The sequence below is a fragment of the Orbicella franksi genome, chromosome 10 (genome assembly GCF_964199315.1).
Source record: "Orbicella franksi chromosome 10, jaOrbFran1.1, whole genome shotgun sequence".
NCBI classification, from domain to species: Eukaryota; Metazoa; Cnidaria; class Anthozoa; order Scleractinia; family Merulinidae; genus Orbicella; species Orbicella franksi.
Genome location: NC_138154.1, coordinates 15,122,576 through 15,149,877, shown reverse-complemented (window position 1 = coordinate 15,149,877; position 27,302 = coordinate 15,122,576). Strand labels below are relative to the sequence as shown.

Genomic DNA, 27,302 nt, shown 5'->3' with positions numbered 1-27,302 from the left:
AAAATGCTGCCCGAGGCCGCAGGCTGAGGGCAGCATTTTCAAGCCCGAGGTCACAGTTTTTCACCATATGGACCAACCGTAAGCGGGCAAATAACATGTTTATTTTTTTTCCCTGCAGTAAATTGGTTTTACAGATTACAAATGGGTTTGTTTATGCAACTCTTGTCATTGAATCGGCTTGCGCGCCGTCTACTAACGATTTGTAAAAAATCTGGGCAACAAGCGAGTAACTCAGATAGTAGACAAAGAAAGATGTATTAAAAAACAGATTTTTTTCAAGCTACTTTGTGTCAGTTGCATTTATTTCACCAGTTAAGTTCTCCAAAATTGTTTTCGCGGTGTGAAATTTTGTGCGAAGTTTTACTACAAAAACAATTTCTGTTGGTCGTTGCTTTTAAAATCACTTGAAATCAGACTTTTCTACCATACATTGAATAGCAGAAAGCAAGGAAATTCGTTAAGTGTATTCCACAGAAATTCCCCTAAATACAGCAATGATCAGAGAGGTAAACTTGACTGAAATTGACTCAAATTTTATGGCGAGAGAAACACAGGATTACGTGCCATTACAGCACCAAGCTACAAACAACCAAGCAAACTCTCACAACTTCAAAACACTCAATTGAATTTCCTTACTGCAGTGACTTTCCTTGCCGTTTTAAAGTGAACAGAGATAAACTTGTGTTGACTAATCGTCGATGGACGTGTAAAAAAGGCAAAAGATTGACGATTACCGCCAACTTTTAGGAGCGGAATTTAGGCTGCGAAGAAAAAATCCGGCCCATGGACCGTATCGTAAAAAGCAGGACCGGTCACGTGCATATGATTAGCCAATCCAATTTGAGGATTTAGGAATCCGGCCCGCTCAGATGCTTGAGAAAAAAAATAACATATAATATTTATTTATTAGTTTATGGATGAACCAACAGGGACTAATTGAGGTTGTAATAGAGTCACACCTCATTAATTTACTCTCACGCATATCCCAGATATTTTTGTCCTTGCACATAAATTGGTTATCTGTAGGCTTAATTTAATACTGTTGAAGTTTTTGAAGTTGCATTTTTCTTTTTTCTTTCAGTGCAACCAGGCTGCAGGCCTTAGCTTGTCACAACATGTAAATTATCTGCAGCACTCAGTGATTACAATGATTGTAATGCCTCCATAGGTTAGCATAATTTTCTATGTATGCATATTTTAATATCATTTATGTATAATTGTAGAAGAATAACTTCAGGACTTGAGTTTTGTCGATATAGATACTGGAAGGACAAAGATAGTCCATGGCAGTTATATAAATCCCATGCATGTTGTAAAGTTCCATGTTAAGGTGATGTACACAAAAAATTAATTATAACCTGTAAATTGTGGTTATTTTCTGAATACATGTGCCTCTGTATAAATGTCCATATTCGAGTGGCAAACAACTACAAGTACATCTAGAGAGGTGTCCATCTTAAAGAGATAATTTTGATCAATCAAGGTTCAACTGAAGCTGTTATCAATCTTTGAAGATTATTTTACTTAACAAACCAATGGACAGGAAACAAAAATTAACATACATACATGTAATATAATGAAAACCTCTTCAAGACAATCATGTCTTGAATGGATTCTTTTGTTTGCAGGAAAATGAAAATTTTTAAGGAATAAGCAAGCAGATGTCTCAATCTCTTTCCGAGTATTAAATTGGAAGACAATGTTTTCAACAAGACTGGGTGAGTCTAACAAAATAATATTGCAATAATGGAGAGTAGGGAAAGCTATAGGCTAATACAAAAATATCAAGAACTGAGAAGAAACGTTATTATTTTATTTTAGTAATTTCTCTGAGTTTTCAAAGGCAGGAGATTTCTTAGACTATAGGAAAACAGCTGTTTGCTGTCACAAAGAGGTGATCAACCTTTTGAAAGAATATTAGTTACTGTAATTACTGTTTTACAGTCGTGGTGAAAATCTCATAGGATAATGTGATACACTGATTTGTTTTGAGGCAGTTAAGCAATTGAATTCATATTTGTGCAAGTGAGAGGTACAGTGTGTATTCATTACCCTTTGAATACCAAACTTTCGCCAAAAAATACCGTTTTTAACCATTTAGTCAGGTTTTTTAGCTGCCATGACGCTAAATAAACCTAAGTTTTGCTAAAAAAGCTTTTTTTTTTTTTACTAAAAGGAGAGATTTTTAGAGGATTAGGTACAAAATTGAGCAAAACTTCAATTGCGGGCATGCACATAAGCCAAAATTTGGACTTCCTTTTTTTTTGCCATTAACCGTTCTCAATTTTGTTTGTTGTCCCTTTCCTTTCTGTTTTTCTCGACCCTTTTACACTTGCTACCTTTTGCATTGTATGTTCTTTCTGGCTGCCGCGAAAAGCTGGATGTTAATTACAGGTGAAGCCTAGAAATGGACCTTGATCAATCCTAGGCGTAGTGGACCATTTTACCACTGTTTTTGCACCAAAACTGATAACGTTGTTTTTCGATTTGTGGTGTCAGAATGCCATCGATATCTAAACCTGACCATTGTGTGGAAAGGCCTAGCCTAGTACTACTATCTGCTTATCAAGAATATCTGATGACATTTAAATTGATGACATCACAAGGGGTACAAAGAGCACGACCATTAATTATGCATATATGCATAGTTGGTATTCAAAGGGTTAACTACCCATTAATTATATGCATGAATAGACTTCTTCAAGCTTGAAACAGCTGTTCACTTTACTACTTTCACCCTGCAGTGCACAATAGTGTAATGGGAGTGGCTTAAAGGACCTTTTGATTTATCAACTTGCTGATTATGTGTCAGTTACCTTTTTTTTTTCACTTGTGAGTCCTTTTAAACCCCATCCTCAGTAGTGATGTCCAATCATAATTAGAAAGTCAAATTAATTTACAAATTTGGTTGAACAATGTCCCATGACCAACTATTATTTCCAGATCAAGAATTGGTCTTTTATTTTCATAAGCAATGCACATGCAGTTTTAAAGACAGTGTAAAATTATTCAAGTTTAAAGTAGCACAGTTTGGTTAAAAACTTAATTTTCATATAATTTTTCATCTTTCAATGGTGCATTTTGCAAAAGAAATGACACAGTCTGCAGTTATGCCAGCTTAGCCAAGAGCAAGGTGATTAAATTTACTAAAATAGAACAATAAAACTGTACTTATTCTAAAAAAAAAAAAAACATGTATCATGTTTCTATCAAGTTCTACAATGCAGAAACATGATTGGAAGTTTGGGAGAGCGAGACATGCTGTGGGAGGACCAGCCAACAGGCGAGTGTGTTCACAGCCTTTTCAAGTGCTTTCAAACTTCAATGAGTGCTTCTATTACTCAATGGAAACACACAGAACATATTCAGAATTGCCATAGGTCAGAAAATGGTTAGGGAAAACATTCCTCCAGGTCAGGGAAAAGTCAGAGAATTTTATTTTGAGTCAGGGAAAATTGACATTTTGAAGAAAAGTCAGGGAAAATTGAAATGATTTAACATGGCTGATTTAATACCATTGACGGCTGGAAGAAACATTTTGGGTCACTGTGATCTCAACAATAATTATTTTTCCTTAATGAAGAAGGGAACTTTGTTGAAAACTTATCAGTCTTTAGTTAATGGACAAGTGGAAAGGATGCCTATAAGTTCACACTAGAGGCCGCCAACTATATTTTACAGTTTGTGTTTATTTGGTCAGGGAAATTTTATTTTTATCAAGGAAAAGGCAGGGAAGTTTGAAAAGTGATGTCTGTGGCAACCATGAGAATAAGTTGTTTACTTTTCTCTTTCTCTTTGCTCGTGCCATCATTATGTCAACAGCTCGTGCTTAAGTGCTGTGTTTCTATCTAGTTTTAGTATAAATCTACTAGCGTTCCATCATGAATGCGTTCTCTGATTGGTTACGCTACTCACTATCTATTCCGTGATAGATAGTGCGTAGCGTAGCAGTGTGCCCCTGTTAACAAAATGACAGCCGCTTCTTGGCGTTTTGGAAGTGTCTGTGAAGAGGATTTAGATAAAGTTTTGGATGACCAGAAGATTTATACTAAAACAATTAGATTATTCGCTCTCGATTTCTATGTATGATAGTTGACACGTGATAGAAATCTCGAGCTCATAATCTAATAATTGTTAAATAGATGCACGATCTGAAACTAATCAGCACACATGTTTTCTTTGGGCTTTTTTCTGTAAACTCTAAATCACTTTAGAGCAACTATTTTACACTGCAAACTGCTTTGAGTTCTAATTTTTAAAAATTGCATCAAATGGAATATGTTTTATGTAACATGTTTATTCATGGATATTTAGGAGCCAGTGAGAGTTTTCTCAATAATGAACTTGGCTGTGTTTGTGTCACTCATAGAAAATGTGGGCAAATAGTCACTAATTAATTAGCAGACTTTCTAAAGCCAAAAAAAAAAAAAAGATGATTAATAACTTTCACTAGTAGAATATTACGTGCATCAGCTGCATGTGATTGTATTGTATCAGTAACTGGACAACAATGGGAGATGCAAGTAAACCAGCAGAATTTTAATAGCATACACTGCATGTTTTAGAAGACTCCACTTTTTACTCATATTTTGATGCTGGACCTTTTCCATTCTTGCCATGATTTATTTTATAGTCCAGTCATGGCTCTCATTAATTGAGAGGCTGGTGTTAATTAAATTGTAGAGAAGCCATCAGCACTTGTCTACAGTTACATATATGACCCTAGTGACGTAAACTGATTGTAACGTTATTCGCACCAAGGGAATAATTAATTCTTTAAGTGGCCTTGGTTACTTAATATTTACTTTTGTCTCTGTAGGCAATGCGTTTTGTTTGTACATGTATGTACTATGTTTGTAGGGAAGTCTCTAAGTGCCTCAGTTTGTTACAATGTCAGCACCTGAAAATAACAGGGATAGCAGTTCGAACCAAGAATCCCAATCCAAGACCCAAGGTATTTATTAGCTATTTTGTTGAACCATAGATTGCATCTTAACCCAGTGCAAAACAGTTCGCTGAACATCTCGATTACTTTTATTAACACTAGATAATAATTATTAATAATATAATAAAAGATCGTGCTTACTATTGTTAGTGCACACCTGTTCTGCACATCATGTAAGGCATCATTACATGCCACGTGTATGCTAGGGTTGAAACTGACACAATTAACTATGCTACCAAGTGCTTGACTAAAATGGAAGTAAAATTTTCATACTATGGTCAAATCAAGTTTAATGAACCAGTGTATTGAAACCAGGAATACCAGAATAGTGGCATATTGCTAACCACTTACTGTTGACGGCTTCTAACTGTAAACATGTACATGCAAAACAACATGCAAAGCAAGTGCAAGAGATGCAATTGTTTGACTTACTGTGGATGAAAATGAAAAAATTTTTGTAACGGGCACCAAAAATGTTTACGGAAAAAGACAAAAATAACATTGCTCATTTAACTTTTAAAAATGACTGTGTGGTTTAACCCCTACATTTCATCTAATGAAATGGTTAAGCAGCAAGCTGATTCAATATGACTATGGTTAGTTTTTGGTTTTCAGAAAAAGCTATTTAGATTGTATTTTTGCTGAACCAGAGGAGAGCTGTCAGGGTCACTAAAAGTGCTATTGTGACGATTTGGTTATTAAAAACATACCAGAAGTCGTTTTAATGTTAACTGCCATTTGCCACGTAGATCTTAAGTTTATAAATGTGTTTGGTTTTCTGTATGTAAAGTTGAATTCTAAGGAAATCTGTGAAGAATGATCTTTTCCTTTTTTTTTGGAAAAATGCTGACGTCAACACTTTTTGAGATTCAAGGCTAATAATTATGTACATTGTATCTCGGAAAAATGTGTGTTTACACGTACCTCTAGTTGTCTTTGTGGATTCCAATAGCCCTTGCTAAGATCTACCTTTTCCACATGGTCCTTGTCTGGCGAGAAGGACCTTTGTAATTCGTATTAATAATGAAACAAAATATGGAAATCCACCAGTTTTTTCTTTCACTTCTTACATCATGTCTGGAAAAGGAAAAAATGGTTTGGGAAAAGGATTAAACGGTAACCAGTCATTTAATTGCCTACATGTCGTTTCGCCTACATGTCGATTCACCTACTTCAAAGTCGATTCGCCTAAACGATCAAAGTCATGACGAAAGTCATTGTCAATAACAGGACAGACGCATGAAAAACTGACGTCAATATGTTTTTTATGATAACAAATTGTCAAATTGTCTGCTCTCACTCATTCGCACATGGCATAAATCATATCCAACAATATCTCATATCCAACAAGCATGAGTGGAATAATAATAATTATTATAGAAAACTAAGCTAGAACAAAAGTAAAAACACCTCAAAAAGCCACGCATTCGCTTACCCTATTTGTAGAGCATGGTATAATGGTTCATAACCCATTAGGTAAATTAGGTGAAGAACATGCAAGAATTTCTGCAGTTATCGTAAACTTCTTTATTGTTCGGACTTTTGACTTTCTGAACAATAACAGCTAATTAGTGCCTCGCGCACGCAAGGTACATGTAAGTGTGATTTTTTTCTCCTTGTCTGTAAAGTCTGGGGAAGACATTCCTTAAATTGGCTGATGGCACTGGGAATTCATTTGGTTTCAGAAAAAAGCTAAAAGGCATTCAAAGAGCAAGATACTGCTCCCTGCAGGGTCTCTGTAAAATGCAGACTGGATGCCAGCAGATGGCAGATGGCAGATGGACTATTGCAAAATGCAGATGGAAAATGCGGATGATAAAATGTGGATGACAAAATGCGGATGGAAAAATGTGGATTGAAAAAAATGGAGATGACAAAGTGCGGATGACAGTGTGCAGATGATAAAATCCTTATGAGGGAAAATTAACTTACGATGTTTCCTGAAAGTCCTAGTTGTAGATAAATGAGGCCAGCTCATGGAAGTTAGGCTGTGAGAATTCCAATATTTTTTATTCAATCACTAAACAGAACCAAACATTTTTACGCCTGCCGAATCCAAAATAACCGCGATAAGACTTGATTGAATAATAACAGACTAGACTTTTATTGTCAGACTCCGTTCTTCTTTCACTGCATCGAAGGACTTTGGCTGTCTACTATTAAGCAAATTTCCAGAAAATGGAAATTGTCAATTCAAATGACACACCGCTACAATAACTGATCATGCCCCACTGTACCCTAGTTGAAAGCATTGTAAGGCACATGGAGCATTTGCATATGCACAAGACTCTACAACACGACCTCAAAGGCCGGTGACTCTGGTGCAAGTGGAATTGTACGGACAATGCAGCTTTATATAGCGACGATTCCTTGAACAAAGTTGCCTTTGTTGGTTGATTGAAATTATATCGAACGGGTACAGAACACTTTTTCAAAGAACGTTTTTACAGCTTTTGCTCTCATACAGATTTTATGCAATTAGCGAAAGAAACTGAATTCTAGATATACAGAAGTGCTAAAAATAGTACTGCACTTTCTTGCAGGAATTTTCACAGTCAAAATTAATGAAAATTAAAATTATCGGAACTATCTTTTCCTTTGTGTTTCAACGTACGAAACATCAGAATTTCTTACAATTGACGTGATATGGAAATTATTTTACATCTCCTTTTTTCGTCTCCTTTTTTCGTACAAAGTAACCTGAATAGTTAGACCCTATCGTCCACCAGTAACAGCTGAAGATGACAATTCACTGAAGCATGTCACCGTGTGGGAATCTGACAAAAACCTTATTGATTTAGGAATCTGTCCCAAAGACATTTAAGTACACAGTCGATTCCGAACTGAATATAGATAATCAGGGACGTAGTTTTTCTTGTACAGTTTGACGGTTTTGCTAGATAAAAACTAAATAATTTACTATCTTGCTATATCAAAGATGGCATGCATTAATAAAATGGAGAAAAATGATGCCAAAAATAATTCCAGATTGCGATTGAATCCATCAATAAGATAAAGGTTTTTAAAATCATCTCAAGAGTCAAACCATATCATAGCTCTTTCTGTCGACCACAGTTATTGCTCTTCTTGGATTTTTAGAAAAGAGCATTAATCTGACAAATATTTTCACCATCGACCATCAGAGGAAACAATGGTATTATCTTGCTGTGATGATTGAATTCTGTTGACGGATATTTGACTTCTCCCTACCTAAACAATTAAAAATAGAGTACCGTCAGTTTATTAGCTTGTGCAAACTCTCTTTAGATAAAGTCTCTACTTTACTTTACAGTACTGCTATTGTCATTGTAGCTAGTTAATTTCCTCTCCTAAGAATTTTGTTACACGCTATTTTCCATCATTTTATCTTCCGCATTATGTTATCCGCATTTTATCATTCATATTATTTTGATCATCCCACATTTTTACAGCTCTATTTTATCGTCCACATTTTGCTATCCGCATTTTATTATCCGCATTTTCCAGCTGCATTTTGCCATCCGCCATCCACCACCATTCGTTCTGCATTTTACAGGGACCCCTCCCTGGAGGCTGAAATATTCGAACAGTGGGATGATTTCCCCAGTCAGAGAAAAACTGCTAAACAACTCCATTGTGTAGCTAGAGAGTACCAGTAGGAGATTAAATTTGTTTGTTTACTGTACAACTGTTGTTTTGTGATTTTCCTTTTGACCTCCCTTTCACCAAGTCTGACAGTAATGTTCATCTACTGTATCTTCGCAAAACAGCTTTGACTTAAGTGTCGGCGAAACAACTTAGATCGTGTAGGTGAATCGACTTAAGTGCAGGCGAAATGACTTTGATTGTGTAGGCGAAACAACTTCGATGTAGGCAAATTGACTTGTAGGTGAAATGACCAACATTCGATTAAACAAGTGCAAAGTTTAATTTTGTGTACAAAGATTTATTTTATGAACCTGAAGCTTGTTTAACGCATGATATCGAGCAGCATTACATGTAGTTGCCATGGATAAATTTCATGTTTCAACAACAGGATAGATAATGTTTTTATCGCTTCGATTATAATGTATTAAAATTGCATCATTGGTTAACTGCAAGCTTCTCCTCTTTCAGACACAGTCGCTTTAAAAAAAGGCAAACCTAGTGACCGTGAACTAGATGACTTGGCATTACAGATTGGCGCAGTGTGGAAAAGACTCGGAATTCGCCTTGACATTTCTCATGATGTATTGGAAGGAATAGCTGCTAATGCAGAAGATAAACCATTTCAGATGTTACTTCGTTGGAGAAATACAACAACTTCGGCTACACCTTATCATGACCTCTACGATGCCTTGTGTCATCCAAGAGTTGGTTTAAATAATGTGGCCAAAGAATTTTGTTGTAAGGAAACTACATGATTTATTTTCCTACAGTACAACTTCGTGATGCAGGGCAGTCAGTAATTTGTGAAATAGACACACCCCAACCTCAACTTTTTTCATTTCCCAGCCTACTTCAAAAATAAGTGACAGCCCTGAATTAAGGAACATTGCTTTGCATCATATATTTAGTGAAAAGTATGTTACTGTATTGCGTGGTTCATACCCCCACCACGGAGGGAATTGGAAATTCGGAAGGGGTGGGGGGATCAAAGACCAAAGAAATTCCGGAGGGGAGGGGGGTTGGATGATCGATTTAGTTTCCAGATGTCCTTCAATTCAACACGGATTCAAGTACCGATCTAGCTGTTCAAAAATCCTTTCTCACCTACTAAGTAGATCTTTCACATGAAAAAATAGTAGCTTGAATACTTGTATTTTAATCGCATTTCTTCAAAAAGCACTTTGGATGCAAACAAGTGCGTATAGCATGCTTTTGCCTGGAAATGGCTGCCATTACTTGTTATCAGTCTACATGGAGTCACCTTGTGGACCGAAAAGCACTGGTAACTAGTCTAGTTTGTTTTTGCATTGGTCTTCAAACCTGTTGAGCAGCAGTCGATTTCTTTCATGAAAATGAGTTTCTTTATAAAGTTAGACATGATGTTTAGATTTCACAAACTTGAGAATTTCTTGTTCGTGTCTATTTCTGTCCATTTATATGTAATTTTGCTGTAAAATTGGCTTTTGTCTCGAGTGTGTTAGCGATCGTGTTCAGGATAAAAGTGTGGTGTCAATTTCATCTACATTCACCAGTCCTTCAACCAAAATTGTACCACATTTACAAAGGGACATAGTCGTATAGGAAGGTAATTTGACAAGTTACCATTTTATATATTTTCTTTTAAAGCATGTTTCAATAAATTGCTGTAGGTTTTCTTTGTGTGTATCTTGAGACGTTTCGATGGATCGAGAATAAACAGTAGTGACATGCAATGCAGACGATTGATAAGTGGTTGGAGTGTTTGCTTTAACTTTAACACACTTTCTTGCCAAAACTATTTTTTCCAGAGGATATAGGGGGTGTACATAATACTCGTGGAAATTCCGGAGGAGTGCGTCATGTTATTTCTATTTCAGCTGTTGTGTATCATTGTTACCAGCATACATGTAGTTAAATTTGAAAAAGTTTTTTTTTTTTTTTCTCGCAGACATATCAGCTGGGGAGGAGACTTCAAATAGTCATTCAAAGAGAGAGTTTCCATGTTCAAGTGATCATCCTGATGCTAAACGAACCAGGCTTGCAGGTATTGTTGTATTTGCTCAGCAGTTCAAAGGGAAAACTCTAGAGTGGTGACCATCATCAGTAGTAATTGGCTTGTAATATCAATGATCGTCAAAGGTTTGTGTACTTTTCTGTTCTCAATGTTAAGATTGTTATTTCGGGCCAATTGGTTTAAATGAAGTTTAACTTGCGTTTACTTTAACTTGCACTTACAGTGCAGCTCGGATAAAGTCAAAGTCCTCGTATAAAACCGTGTGTCACACACAAGGGTTTTATGTATTTGTAGCACTGACAGAATTTGAGTTTCTGTGGACATATTACATTATATCCGCAGTTTCAAGTGGTGTAAAAAATGCAGTAGTGTATTTGTAAAACTTTTTACATCTTAAGAGCAAGTTTGTTGTTGTAAGAACAATTATTTCTTTATGGGCACCAATTATTTAATGGGCACATCCCCATGATTGCCCCTGGTGATCAGGTGTTAAGTTTTCAGGATGGTCAATTTGATCAGGTTTTCTCTGACATGTCTGTAGACACATCAACAGGCGAAGACCATTCACAGAGTGACCATCCAGATGCTAAACGAAGCAGGACTGCAGGTACTATTTTAGGGGCAATAGTTCTGGATTGAGCATGTTAACTATGAAGCATGCTGGGAGTTTGTCACAGGCTCAGTAAAATACTGTGGTGTTTTTGGTGAAGAAAGTTAATTACGGTGTTGTGATTTAAAACTTACTTGATGGGCAGCTACCTCAAGCATATCAAATACAACTCATAAAGATCTGAGCTGTTTGTGGTTGTAGCTGTTTGTTGATTGTGAAAAAAAAATTGCTCTTTTGTTATCCACACTGCAAAACAACATGAATGAGGTAATAAAACAGATGATATAAAAATGAAAATGTAGAGGTGGAACTCTAGAGTCAGTGTAACCTCCTACGCAGATGTTTGTCGTGTCACGCATTGCTCTCCAAGAGAGGAAAGATTGTGTGATGAGCGCAAAGAGTGTCTGTGTCGCTGAGGCTAGAGTCAGTGTGACGTCAGTATTTTTTGGGTGTTAATTTTTTATTATACAACACAACATTACATTCTGTGACATCAGTATATAATTTTCGTTGATGTCATGATACATGAGATGAATTAACTACCTGAACTTCCAAACCCCGTTAATAACAAGTCCTCTTTCTGGTTTCTATATTGCAAAACCCTTTGTCGGCCTTTGACTTTACAGAATGCCAAAGGCAGCTGTAGGCTATTCATAATATTACGAGTAAGTTTAAAATCACCCCATGGGACTCAAACTCTGCCGTTCATGTAGACGTGATCTTCACACAGTTATCATGGGTGAAAGATGACAGGAAGGCTAGCAGAGTAGTGAAAGAGATCACTGACATATCAACATTGCAACTGAGCAAGAATCTTGATATAATGCAAGTTATAATGTACATTGTAGGTGTCAGCTGATTTAATAGAGGTGTGCATTGATACTCAGGGGGATTAAGGTTATTTATAGGTGCAACCAAGGAAACTAACTTCATTAATAAATTGAAAAACCAATATGAAGGTTAAGTTGTTAAGTTTTTTAAGGTGGAATTTAGTGTAAAAATTAACGAGTCAGTTAGTACATCCAATTAGTTCTAAAAAGGTTTTTCTATTGCCCATAGCCCAAACTACTGAGCAAGATGTGAAGGACATGAAAACAGAACAGGAACTGGATCAATATGAAGATCACGATACTTGGTTGGAGATGGCCAAACAGGACTATGTTTCCTTCCATCGCCTACGGAATGAGGAACAGACAGTCCAACAACGAAAGGTTCGTATCATTATTTATAAACCAGGCAATCAAATTCCTCTTAAACAGAGTGGCCACAGGTCTGGAAATGGTCAGGGAAATTTGGTATTTTGAATTAAAGTCATGGAAAATTGAAATAATTTAACATGGCTGATTTAATTTTTATTCGTAAGCTTTTAAACTCTTTAACTTTTTTGTATTTTCACCTTTTTAACTTTTTATAATCGTATAGGACCTCTATGATAACAGTACTTTCAAGTACTAATGGGTTAATCCTGTTTAAAGATTCGTTTATTGTTATTATTTATTATTTTTATTATTTATTATTATTTTTTATTTTTTATTATTATTATTATTATTATTATTATTATTATTCTTTTAATACCATTGAAGGCTGGAAGAAACATATGGGGTCACTTGGATCTCAACGTTATTTTTCCTTAATGAAGAAAGAAAATCATTTTGTTGAAAAGGATGGCTGTAAGTTGAGGCCAGGAGCCGCCACTAGATCTGACATTCTGTATTCAGTTATTTGGTCAGGGAAATCTTATTTTTACCAGAGAAAAGTCAGGGAATTATAAAAGTGATGTGCAGATCGTTATTCGATCAAATTTTTTACCGAACGCCATCAAAGTTGACCAAACATGCAATGTACTCGCGGGGACGCACTGCTCTAATCTTTGATTACCACCAGTACCATACTGTTGTTAATATAACTATTTATTTAGCAAGGTTAACTTATAATCTCAACATTTTTTTGTTCTTCTTCCCAGCGACTAAATCTGTTTGTGGCACGGTTCCGAGACCACTTTCCTGTGGGTAGTTTGTGTGATGGCTGTGATGTGATCTTGTCGAACAAGCAATACCTATCAGATAGGAAATACCGCTGCCTTAACTGCATTGATGTTGACTTCTGTTATGACTGTTACATGAGTGAGTATAGTTACTTATGTTATATTCCACAGAGTTAAAAAAGAAAATTGCAATGGGCTTCGAAAAGTCCTTGTAAGCTATTGAATGCCAGGAATCAATGAAATCAGTTTCTATGGTTAATTACAACACATGGAAAATGCCTCAAACTCAGTGTTCCTCTAATCAAAAAAACTCCAGGGATGTTCCTAAGTAACGCGAAGTATTCTAAGAGATTTGGTTTTAGTACAAGGACAGAAGCTTCTGAGAAAACGAGTACCAATTGCAATATTTACCATCGCTCCAGTCTGTACAAGCTCCGACCCACTCTTGGGCTTGTATTTGGAAGGCTTGTTTGTTATTCCTGAGTGAACAACCGACAAGAATTGCAATTACTGTTAAGGTTTTTTCAGCAGGGATTTGCGAAAAACGTACTTGTTTCCAAACTGAGTTTGTATTGGCTAACAGGGATGTATTAGGTGCTTTCTTCAAGTAATTTGACACATACATTTTTGTTTTATAATTATTTAAGTTTGAATTTATCTTTTTTAAAACAGAAAGGGCAAAACCAGCAGGTCACACAGAAAATCACGAAGTTATTGAAATGAGGTTAGTGCTAGAATAACCAGCTGTTTAGTCGTCTACAATTGGTAATTTTTAACTTCTTAAAAAAATGATAATAATTAAATTAAACAATTCATTGTTACACAATGTGCAAGAGAAGCCATAAGTTTCACTTGATCACCTTAAAATCCTTGTGTGTCACACCATGTATCATAGTCTTTGTGTTCAGTTATAGTTGCTTTCTGTTTATGTTGTTTTAACTTTAAAGATAGCAAACTAAGCTGCTTCATTCACCTCGTCAACTTTCAGTTAAAAAAGTGCACCGCTTCAAATAGTTAACCACCACGCGTACAATATAGCAGGCTTAATAGGACACCCAAATCATCTTAGCAGTAAGCAGACGTAAGTGGCAAACGTAATTTGTAAATTAGTGTATTTGTGGTCAACTTATTGTCTTAAACTACACACTACCAGCTGAAGTGGACACCAAAAATCCAAAATTTAGACCCCTAAGCGAGGTGATGAGCATCCCTGTCTCTTTCAAAAGGCAGTTCCTCTCCACCCCGAGCACACGGTAATGTCACGCAGTACGCAGTTAAGAATTCATATTTGTGATGTTTAAAGGGGCTCGGTCACGCGGTGAGGCTGTTGACTAAGGTTATTTACTTTGCAAGCATATCTGTCAAAATTCAATTGTTTTTCAATGCCACCTAAAAAGAAACATATCGCACAATGGGATATGATATTTACAACACAAGGCGACAGGCCATTATTTTTTTCAAAGGGGGTTGGGGGTAGAGGGGGGTGGGGAAGGGGGGTGGGTTTGGTAGTTTTCTGGGGCCTGAAAATGTTTTTCTAACCTTTAGGCTGTGCATGATTTTTTTTGGCCGGCAATAGCTTGTGCAAGAATTTTTTTAGAAAATAAAAAATTGAAATAATGATAGTAGGAGCACTTATTTTTTTTCCCCATGGCTCCCCTTACACGATTTGTTTTTTTACAGTTTTTGCTGTGTAGGAATTTTTTTAGAAATTGCCCAGCCCCCCCCCCCCCCACCCCCCAGAAAAATGATGGTTCGTCCCTATTAAACATTCGAGGAAAAATGCACTGCTCTAGTTGTTTGAAATCAGGTGCAACAAATTTCTTCGTGAAGAAGGAAAAGAATATAAGATAATTTTACTTTCTTGTAGGGGTTAAGAAGTTAGAACTAGAGTCTCTTCATTTGAGTTTATAGCGAACGCAGAAAATCTCAGAAAAGCGACACCATGTTTTATTCAATAACGCAACATGAAGGGCTAGTAAAGTGGCACAAAACGACCAGAGGAAAGCGATTCCAAACGTTAAGGATTGCACTCGCCAATACACAAAATAAGGCTGGCAGGCTAAATGCGGCTAAACTGTGTATAAATAATGTAAGCGTCTATTTGTTATGGCACTACAAAATTTGTTAGTTTCAGGTCATTACGATCTCTGTTCAGCGACGTCTTCGATTCAATTCCGTTGGGTTGCCATCGAAGTTTGTCAAATCAAAAGTATCTCTTCCTAGATTCTCAGTGAAATTAGATTTACATGATAAGTATTACATTAACTTACCGAAACTTAACTTTACAAATATTGAAATCTGGCCCGAAATCTGATGTCTAGTATGGTTAAATATGACTTGATTTCCAGGGAAATAAGTTGCACGTCGTTGATCGATCATTTAAATTTTGAAGTAGGAAGTCGGAAGTGGGAAGTCGGAAGGTGGACGTCGGAATTCAGAAGTCAGAAGTCCCTCCTCGGCTTTCGCTCTGGCACTTAAAAATGTGGGAAATTAGAAATCAAGTTTTCCTTTGAACTGAACTATGTTGTCTTTTTGTCGTTTATGATTTTACAGTGTTTTAGGCGACCAAACGGTCGATTAGGGCGTCTTTTTGGACGGGGTGGTTTTTCACCCGAAGAAGCGCTTCTTTGAGTGAAAAATGATCCAGCCCAGAAAAAGCCTCAAACCGGCACTGGAACGTCTGCAACCCTGTAAAATCACACGAATCATCAAGGACACAACATAGGTAAGTTTAAAGAAGCTACGTCACGGTTTGCGTATTTGATCTGTGTTAATCTTCTCCATCCTTAGCCATCCTTGTTCCTTTACGGTTTATCATTATCTCTTTGGTGTTTTTCTCTCTTATTAAACTATTATTTTCAGGTTTGCCACCATTTACACCTGTGAGCCTAAAATTGGCTAAAATAATGAACCAGTAATATAAGAAATCAGGTTATTTTTCCCTTCAAGCGGTGATGCCTTGATCACGACTCTATGAAGCTTATAAAGCGTTGAAGAGTGCTTTACATGTAAACCATGTCAGACTTTTACATTATTCAATACACTGACACGGCCACATCAATTAATAGAGTGAGTCTTCACGCAACCTTTCATTTAAAAACACTTCTCCTAGGAAACTTAACAGTCGTTCATCAAATTATGGACCAATCGTTAGGCTCAGAAGATATACGGTAACTCTTTCGCGGTTAGAAACATTGAATTAAAGGATTTGTTTTAAAATGTTGACTTTTAATCTGACACTCCTTACTGTGGGTGAGAAAGGCAAGGAAGGTTTCAAGGATTACAGTTTGAAAAAAGAAGGTCAAGACCATCAGATTATAAATAAAAATGTGATATCAGAAAGGTAGGGCCTTTGTTACGCTTTCTTTATTAACCTAACATCATAAGTTCATCAGATTTTAGAATAAACTTCGTTGCCCTACGCTGAATTCTCGCTTGTTTATCCATATTTCTGTTTGTGAAGGTGGACCAGGCTACTGAACAATACTCCAAATTGGATCTAACCAGGGAGTATTATAGGGTCTTAAAAGTGTTTATATCACCGAGTTCTTTGCAAGTTCTTTTGATTAGGATACAAGCGTTTTGAGAATTGACGTGGAAATTTAATATCCCAGAGGTGTCTGTGTAGGCCACACGAAATTGACCACATTACGTTTTTTCGGGGATTCCAATGGCAGAGAATTTCAGTGAATAAATATCGTGTGAGTAAAAAATCTTTCAACTCGCCAAAAAAATAGCCAGTGAAATGTGTAGCGGAACAACAAACTTAGGCTCTACGTCACCATGGTCTCATTGTGTGTTTCTTTAAGCCGTTAGCTTCTGTCTGCTATTTATTATATTCTTATTATATTGTATGACTGCTTCCAAATGCCTCCAAGAGCATATATATATTTGAAAGAAAAAGGAAGAAAGAGGAGAAAGTAACTTGTGTAATAAACGAAAAGAGCGCATGGGAAAGCGAAAAAATAGCTTCAATATAAAAACAAAACCAAAATGGCACATTTGTAGTTGCAGACATAATGTCAGCCTGCTAGTTCTAATGATAAAACATGGCATTGTTTTGGATGACTCTTGTGACTACTTTTTAGCAGATGATAGCCATTGTTTTTCAAGATAAGGCCAAAGGGAAAATAGCTCGGTTCTATAGGCCTTTTAAATGTCCTAATACTATGCCTTTTTTGTTTGAAATAAACTTCTTTTGCGCCCACCACCTGTCTTCCTGCCTTCCTGCCTGCCTGCTTGCCTGCCTGCCTGCCTGCCTGCCCGACCTACCGACCGACCGACCGACCGATCGACTTTCCGACCGACTCGCTGAAATGCCATGTTCAAGCTTACAAGCTCTAATATTGTGATTCATGTTCCATTGTTTCAGATTCAAGTGTGGTGATTGTAAAGGTTTTATACTTGGGAGACGATTTTGCTGCTATAAGTGCCCCGACTTCCTTCTTTGCTTTAAATGCCAATCAAGGTAATTTACATTTCCTTTGAATTTGTTTATTTACAACTAAATCAATTTTTTCCTTTCTTCCTTAAAGTGCCTATGAAGTAAAAAAATAATTGCTGCTTATTTGAAAGGCTTTTCAAATTAAAGAAGAATGGCGTTTCCCTTTTTGGAATATCTTTTTTCGTTCTAGAGATATTTGCGTTTTTGTATTATGCAAATGAGGAAAGTGATGATGTCATGGGTGGTTCCACTTGAACAGTAAAACACTGAATCAAGAATATTTCTAGAAATATTGCAGCAGTGTTCTTCAAACTTGGCACCACAAATGTGCATCACAAAAGAAACAGAATGACACCTTCTGTGTTGTTGCCATGGCAACACTTTTGGCTTCAGTCTCTTTCTGTGAAAAACCAAATATGCCAATTTGCTACCCTTCGAAAAGGGACAGAGGGTCTTGCTCGGAACACACATGATTCCCATATTATCAACTCTCCCCATTAGATTGTTGGGAATGGATGATCCTTGTTTAAGATAAAATCTGGTAATGTTTTTTGTAATTAAAACAGGACCAGCGGCATAACTGTTGTCATAGTGACGGCACGACGGGTGTCATTTTGTTTCTTTTGTGATGTACATTTCTGGTGCCAAGGTTTAAAGAATACTGCTTTAATATTTCTAGAGATATTCTTGATTGAGTGTTGAACTGTTTTAGTGGAACCAGCTATGACGTCATCACTTATAATACAAAAACGTGAATATCTCTAAAACGAAAAAAGATATTGCAAAAAGGAAAACGCCATTCTTCTTTACTTTGAAAAGCCTTTCAAATCAGCAGCAATTATTTTTTACTTCATAGGCACATTAAGAGCTTCACATACCTGGACATTGATCTCTTGGTTTAAATCGTATATGTATTTCTGTCAAACAATCTTTACAAGTTCAATTGATAAATAGGCCATAGGGAGACAGCAGACTAGCCATACCCTTTCTCGTTAAGGGCCCATTAACCGACTCACTAAGCGTGGTTGCTAAGGAGGTGAAATTTCACTTCCTGTTACTTTCGTCAGCCTGAGCCCCGGTGGGTACTCCCTTATATGGGCTATATAGGTATGTGCGGGCCCAAATGCTACAGTTTTTCAGCCGTTTTGGTCGTAAATTGGGTATCGATTTTGGCCATTTTGGTCAAAAATAGGGTATGGTTTTTGCACTTTGGTCTTGCATTAATTATGTTTTTTAGAAGAAGCTACTTTTTCATCATTGTCGATAAGACCATCAACAAAAGCCCTTCATAAATTATGTTTAGAACAACTGTGTCAGCCGCAACGGCCATAAATAAGGTATCACATTTTTGATCAGGTCATAAATAGGGTAGGGAAAATCGCAGATCTTGGTCATAAATAGGGTAAGGGTTTTGGGAAGCGGCCGCACATCCCCACCTAATTTTTCTGGGATTTCTCCTTCCCCCCTAGGGGGGCCTGAGCACGGAAAATAAAAGCAACTCAACAACATGCAATATCGTTTACATTTTAGATGTTTTTTCTTTGTGTTTCCCAAAATGCAAAGTAAAAAAGCGCACGCAAAAACAAAATAAGAGAAAAACAGGAGCAAAAAAAAAAAAAGAGAGAAAACCAACTCCGTGTGGCTTTCGTGTACTTTCGTTGATCTTACTGAATTGCGCTGCTAGTGTGAACTGCGCGTGCACTGATGGGGTAACTTCCAATATATATCGGGGGTACCTCTGGTTTCGTTAAATGCCAAAGGAAACGCGGTTTATCAGCCTTTTTCGACGAGTTTTGATTAAAGCCAACGTTGGAAACATAACTATGCATTCCTTTTGTGAAATCGTGCTTTTCCCAGAAAAGAACGAAGTTTTCAATATTTTGAATTTTCTGTCAAAATCTGGCCTTTAAGAAATGAAACAAAAACTATGTATAGCGTAATGAGGATTAAAATTAAAATATTAAATCAATGAACAAAATCCCGGTAGCGTAATTTACCTGGGAGCCTTTGCATTTTGTCTGAATCAGTCACATGACCATGGGCGTGGCCCGATGACGTCAGCACTGGTGTTACTGATCATGAAAAAGTAAAAATACATGAAATAACGTTCGACTAACTAAAAATGACGAGGTTATATGAGAGTAAAATTTTCCTTAGCAACCGCTCGAAAAGTTAATGGGCCCTTAAAGTACAACCTCTTTCTATAGGTAAGGCTGTCATACAGGATAGATGGGTGGGAGGTCAGTAACCACAAACAGAAATTATTCATTGATAAGTTAACAAAAAGTGAGTAAGACAACGTTATGGTGATCTTAGGCATCTTGCTGGCCACGAAGTGATGGAATTTCCAGCGAAGAAAGGTGAGAAATGAGTCCTTTATTATTTAGAAATGTCCTTGAGACGCAGTAGTAAATGACTTGATCGGTGAAATTTAGTCAAGTTTACCCGTCTGTTTTTGACTGAATACTTTAGAACGTTTTCAGTGGAGTTGCTGCAAACATTAATGAGCAGGAAATGTCGCATACAAAAGTGATGATTTGGTTCGAAAGCGGGAGACTAGTGCAAACTGAATGGCGAAAAAAAATTCTAGTCTTGATTGAAGGGGGGTACCTGATGACAAAAGTGCCCGGAAAGTGTGCAGGATATTTGGTTTTGAAATTTGGTGAGGAAGTGGGTTGAACTGGAGGAGGGGATAAGGAACCTACGACACATAAAACAGGAATAAGAGAATTTGTCATCATATCAACGAATTCGGAGGGGATGTTCGGTGAATAGTACTTAACAATTCCTTTCAGTGTTAGCTCCATTTGATATGTTTATGTGAACTGTTCGTTCCATGTTTCATAGCAGCACAAAACTGAGGCAAAGAAAACTTGATTTATTGTATATAGGTGTAATATATCGACCAAGAGATACAATGTTATATGTGCAGTGTACGCACACATCTTGAATTGACCTCAAGACTGCAATTTCCTTGCATGCATGATGGATGGTGAAGTCACAGTTTTTTCTCCATAGTTAGCAGGGCTCGAAATTGCGACTCATTGGTCGCCAATGCGACCAAAAATTGAGCACTGGCGACTAAATTTTCAGAACTGGTCGCCAGCTGGCGACTCGCGTTTTGTCCGATAACTAAAGAAAACCACGACACAACTTTATTTTTAAATCTTTATATTAGGAAATCAATCGGATATGGTAGCTAGTGTACAACTCACCTTTCCGTCCCCAGTAAAATAATGTCTGAATATTACAAGATAATCGAAAAAATTGAATGTATTTCGACACGTCGATACTGCGTTCACGGCGCGCCATATTGTTTCAGCGGCTTCTTCCGAAACTGGGATCGCAGGCGCACTTCAACACCATGTGCTTTCCATTTGCCGCGGAAATGGCGGCAGATACCAATCAGTTGAAGGAATATACGTGAGTTTTTACGTGCGGGGAATGAAGATTCAAGCGTGGCGTTGTTTGTCGGCAGCGAAAGGCGGCGAGGAAAGCAAGTCGAAAATAAAGAACGGCATTTCGAAGAAGTAACAAAGGGAAAATACGCAAGGACCCGTGTTTGTCTGACAATGAAAACCACGGACTTAAAACGTTTTATGCTTCGCTTCGTTTAAAATGACTATGGAGACAACCATCACCTTCGGACAAGAGACATATCACCTGAGAACAACAGTAGCTTTATAACTAAGTGTTACTCGTGTTGTTTTTAATTGTTTTCGCTCTTCAATTGTGACTTTTCTTGCATGCAAAGTAACGTATAAAATCGTGTTCTTGTGTAAGTTATAATTATATAAAATAAGTTGGCGACTAAAATTTACGATCTGGCGACCAAAATTTTTCCGTTAGTCGCCAGCTGGCTCCCGAACTAAAAAGTTAATTTCGAGCCCTGGTTAGTTCGATTTTTGAGCAGATCAGTCTCCAATACTTTTAGCTGCGAAGTTCACCAGATAAGAACTGAGAAAATGGTATTTTTTCCATTTTGTAAGCCACCTTGGGAAAACTGAAACATATGCGGAGGATAATTTTCTTTCGGATAATGATAGCACGTTACATCAAATTTAACGCGGAAAGATCTATCAGTATTGTGAGTGTTTCGATACAGTTTTGCGGGACCATAGCTAACAAGACTAGCTCAGTTTTGAAAAGCCTTTTAATAGTCTTTCCTCCGTCACATCATTGTGAAATTTCATTGGTCTTTGATTGACGTTATATCATATATCATATACTTTAAAAAAACGTCATTGTAATTGTCTGGTGACAATGATAAACAGAAAACCTCCAAATTAGCAAACCTTCAATTATGCGAGATCAGATTTCATCTACAAAAGTCATATAATAAACTATAAGTAAGTTATCGGAGAATAACAGTTCTCTCCTTCATGTCACCTAAATAACGGGAACATTTCAAATTGTAATTTTGCGTAATGTGCCAAATTGAAATGGGATAAGGCTGAGAAAGGTCTGGCAGAACTGGACTAAGGTTCGAGTGACAGACTTTCAGCCAATTAGCAGTTTCCCTCGGTCTCTTCCTTTCTGTAGTGCACGGGAGTAAATCATGTGTTTAATTAGTCTGTTCTTTGAAGTAAATTCGTCATCATTAATTCGTCAAAATTGGGCCCAAGTCCTCTAATTTCAAACTCATTTCTCTTCTCTTTCATACAGAACCGTTTGTGGAGGAGTGTCAAAAACAGCTACATTCTCATTATAACACCTTCAGTAAAGTCAAGATCATCCCATGGAAACCAGCCTCAGCCATTCATATTGATGAAATATACACCCAGCTATCCTGGGTCAGGGATGACAGGAAACCCAGTGGAGTGACACAAGAAAAACTTGAAGACTACACCAACATATTCAAGGGCGACAAGCATCATCCTAATCCAAAGCGACTTCTGGTTTATGGCCGGCCAGGCGTTGGGAAAAGCACATTTTCTCAAAAAACTGCTTTCGACTGGGCTAAACAGAGGAAAGGAATCCTAATGAAGTTTGATGTTGTGCTTCTGATCAAGTTGCGAGATGTGTGTCATTTGAAAGATATCCGTGATGTTTTAAGAGCTTCCAAACTGCTGGTTGGTGATGAAGTGGTTGATGATGTCTATGAATACATACTTCATAATCAAGAAAAGGTGTTACTGATTTTGGATGGCTACGATGAGTACTTCTGTACTGGGGAACAATCACCTGTCCGTGACATTTGGGAGGGCACGTTACTGAGGGAAATCCACGTAATTATCACGACCCGACAAGAGAAAGCTGAAGAGTTAATATCACCCAGCCACGTTCAGTTTGAAATAAACGGTTTCAAGAGTAACGATCAAGTCAAGGTGTTTGCAAGCAAGTTTCTAAGAGATCGGCAAGATGTTGAAAAGTTTGTAAGCTACTTGCACGAAAAAGATTTGAGAGGCATGGCCGAAATCCCTCTTCTCCTGATGATGCTCTGCTTAGTTTGGAAGGAAAACCACCTGAGGGAACTGCTAAAATCACGGGCCGACATTTACAAACAGTTTCTTCAAACCTTCTTGCACCACGCAGTCGCAAAAGATGCAAAACCAAAGCAGTTCAGAAAAATAGACGACTACAAAGAAGAGCTTTGTACGTTAGGCAAGCTTGCCTTTGATGCACTTTTAGAGGATAATCTTTCTTTTCCTTTAAGCAAACTGCCCGACAGCAATTTAATGACGAAATTAATTGAAGTCGGTTTGTTTCATGTACTTAATGTTTCAAGTCTTGAACCTGAGGAAGCTGTATATTTTATTCATAAATCAGTACAAGAGTTCCTGGCTGCGTTTTATCTGAAGGAGGAGTTGTTAAAAGAAACAAGTACAACCTGTCTGACCCAAGTTGAATCATTTGAAAAGATTGTCAAGATGATTGAAGTTATCAGATTTGCCTGTGAGCTGTCAGCAGATGCGGCATACGATATTCTGAGCCATCTGAGGATCGTGGGAGAGAAGGAAGGTCTGACAGAGTACAACTTCACTGAGATACCTTGTATTAAAGATTTGTCTGAAAAACAACGCCAGTTTCTAACTCTTATTTCACATACCTTCTTTTCCTGCTCTGCTGAGAAGAGGCGAGGTCACTATCCTATGTTTTTGTCTTACGTTGATGGTGTTTTGTTAATTGATGCTGACCAACTACATAGCGTTGCCAACGAGCACTTCCTAAAATCTGCTGCGGCGCCAGAGTTAATTTTCTTCCCTAGCGGCCTACGTACTGAGCAACGCTATCAGGACCTAATCAGTGTACTAGAAGACCTCAGTGCAGTTGTTGTATGCTGTTCGGGCGAAAAGAAAGCTTCGGATTTCCTAAAGAAGTATTCATTTCGAGATGTAGATGTTATTGGTCGGAAGAAAGAAGGGAAGATATACCTTAACATTGCTGAGATTCAGGCAAGGTTCCTCGCATTTCCCACTGAAAGGTTAAGGAACCTTACTTCATCGTCAGAGTTTACTCAGAAGAAGAAGCCAGTTGATGACCAGACGTCAAATGAACAAGATGACAGTAGCGCTTTGTGTTTGACTGAGAACAGCACTGCTGATACTCAGGCTACTCAACATTGTCTCTCCTGTGTCTGGAACATTAGTGTCTCTGTTACAGAAAGGCAAGAGATGGAGACGCTCATTGACGTCCTATTTTTTGTGACATCTCCACGATTTATAAACATTACAGGGTACACACTTTTTACTGATCCTGAGTTGGTGGACACCCTGGTCTCACGTATTAACTTTACAAACAGACTTAAGTGGTTATCACTTAAACATATCAATTTGACAGCCAAGCCTGCTACTGTCATCGCCAGATCTCTTTACCAGGCTCCTAACTTGTCTTATCTCGGCTTGTCATTGAACCCTCTTGGTGAAGGAGTAAGTGATGTCACGCGACATCTCAGCTGTGTTCCTCACCTGGTTGTGCTGGTCCTTTATGGTGTTAAGATGACAAAGAAACAAGTGAATGATTTGAGTGAAGCTGTGCGTCAGACCAAGATCAGGGAGTTGGGGTCCCATTACCATGTAAGTTTTGTGATTTTTGTCACCATTTGTTTCAACATGTTTACTGTAATACTAGATATTGCTGAGCTTTTGATTTCGCAATTTGTTTTGTTTTTCTTGTTTTGCCGAACAAGCGTCAAGTAAAGTGCCACTAACCCCAAAATTTTTTTTTCCTTTAATAAAATCTAGTAGTTTCCCTGATTACTTCAGCGAAAAAATTATCTCGTTGATTAAATCCTTGCGTTTCTACAGGCGTTTAAACATGTAATTTTTATGTTCACGACCGCGCAAAGTGGGATCTGGGTCGGGCTACTAGTGACGTCACTTCGGGAACCCGGCTAAAACACTCAAGAGACTTTTGACTGAGCTTCGAGGGCAGTCAAAACATTTTCGGGTTATTTGTGATTCATATTTTATCAAAACTGGACAAGAACTTTAAGTGAAAGAACTGTATCATCTAGCATTACGACTCGGAGTCTAGCTACGATTTGGACGGCTGCGAAGTACATATTTTTTTTCCATTTCGACGTGCGGATCGCCAGTCGAGATCGCCGCGTTGTATAATTATATTTAGGCCAGGATCGACAATTTGCCGGTCCATTTGGGTTATAAAGGTACAAACAATGACTGAGGAGTTAACTTACAGCTCTGAAAGAGTTATAAAGATGTCAATGAACACGAAGAGTTGGTAATTTGACTTTACGAAACGTGCAAATTTCGGAGTGTCAAAACACTTTTACATTCAAATATTAATTTCCCCCGAAATACAAGTTAAAATGCGATGCAGTCGTACTCCACTCCTGCCTACTTCTCCAGATCAATGATTGAAAATAGTTTTAACATAAGAGATAAGCAGGGATGTCGGCAAACAATATTCGAGGTGAGGTAACTTTTCGCTTCGTTATTGTCGACCGTCCGTAGTATACGCATATTCAATTACTGTGTACGAACACAAGCTACGCAAATTTGCATATTCCGTACTAGTGAAATCATGGAAAATCCTTTGACAAGATCTTGAAAAGAGGTTCAGTATACTTTCAGTTAAATATAACCCGAGATCGAAGAAATCCTCTATGGCTCCCCGGCTTTAGCTTCGCACAGATCAGCCCACTTCTTTGGTCTTTTTCTCGTTTCTGGTACAGTTTCATCGAGATAGAGGTATTGAATGAAGAGGAATACTCTATTGTACGCATCCTGTATTGCTACAGCCTCCAACAACATATCTTCCTTGCATTCTGCAACGATTTTGACACACTATCGCATGTTCGCATACATTCTTCTCAGAAACAAAATATTGTTATTGCCGAAGTGACGTCAAAAGCCAACTCGTCCCATTCTCCTCTATTCCTCGGTCGTGAACATGGGAAAGGGCAAATTTACAAACTTTAAAAATTCATAGAAAATTAACGAAAATAGCTACAACGATAATTTTTTTCGCAGTGGTGATCAGGAGGAAAAGGAAATTTATATTAGCGAAAAAAAAATTTTGTGGTTAGTGGCACTTTAAGTATTTTAAGTTTTGGGGATAAAAAGTGCTATAAATCTGTCCAAATTATTTTTTTCTGGTGAAACTCAGACTAGAGCGTTAATTTTTCATGTATAATAATATACTTGAAACAATTACTAGATTCTGGTTGGCTGAGAGCAGTGCAGTTCAAGTGTAACACCAGTGCAAAAAGTGTAACACCAGTGCAAATTACACATCGTAATTCTAGATTATGATTGGCTGAAAGAAAATAGGAAATTTTCTAAGCCAATGATATCACGTAGAATGATGGCGACAATTTAGTGCAGAAACTTTGAAAAACGTTTTTTCGAATGAGAAAAAATGGCTTTAAGAAAGATCTCCCGGCATTTCCTCTTGTTGTAATATAACTAGAGTTTGTTTCTCCGAAATCAAGACCACCCGCGGAACTACAAACAAATGTCGTTTACAAGATCCCATGCGCCGATTGTCCGTGGAGTTACATCGGTGAGACTGGTAGATGTTTACAAACAAGGAAGAAAGAACATATTAGAAACACAAAAACCTTTAAAAAGGGCTCCAACATTGCTTCACATGCCTGGTTGAACGACCATTCCATCGACTTTGACAATGCACGCGTGATTGACAAGGGAAATTTCCGTGTTAGAAGAACTTTGGAATCCTGGCACACAGCAATTACGAACCATGCTGACAATAATGCGAAACAATTACCAAGACAATATTCAATTTTATTTTGAACCTCACGTTAGCATTTTTTACTCGCACACAAGCATTTCTATTGTTTTTATTATAATCTTGTTTTTTCACACTTTTCTTAGTATATATTTTACGTTCGCGCTTTCTATCCATTACTCGTTAAAGACTGCAGACTGGTAGTCGAAAGCTCGTTTTAAGCAATTTTTTAACCAGAGATCGTTTTTCTATTTTTCCAAATGTCTTATCCTGGTTACTCATCTATTTTTAAATGAATGAAACTTGTTTACGTCAGAAGAACCTTGTTTCAAATTTAAAAAGTGAAATCAAGTAACATGTAATCGCATGGTTTCATTCTATGACTTGAACAGAAACCACTCATCGAATTTGGTTGTAGCGCTCATTTAAGTTTTGATAACCGTCGGAAATTTTACTGGTGCTTATTTCACTTTGAAAGAGAACTCGAACATCCGATAAGAGCCAATCCTGGACGTAGAGGAAACATAACTCTTCGAATCAATAAAG

The 27,302-nt window shown here is 37.4% G+C and overlaps 1 pseudogene across 1 annotated transcript in view; it reads left to right on the top strand.

Moving 5' to 3' along the window:
• The window catches only part of LOC145500329 (uncharacterized), an 89,377-nt pseudogene that overhangs the window by 58,377 nt on the left and 3,698 nt on the right, over positions 1-27,302 (top strand). Inside the window, exons 3-10 of the transcript XR_014051047.1 lie at positions 10,500-10,595; positions 11,107-11,172; positions 12,235-12,386; positions 13,139-13,298; positions 13,832-13,883; positions 17,532-17,627; positions 19,920-19,963; positions 22,269-24,619. The product of XR_014051047.1 is annotated as an uncharacterized LOC145500329 (transcript). The remainder of the gene's footprint in view (positions 1-10,499; positions 10,596-11,106; positions 11,173-12,234; positions 12,387-13,138; positions 13,299-13,831; positions 13,884-17,531; positions 17,628-19,919; positions 19,964-22,268; positions 24,620-27,302) is intronic.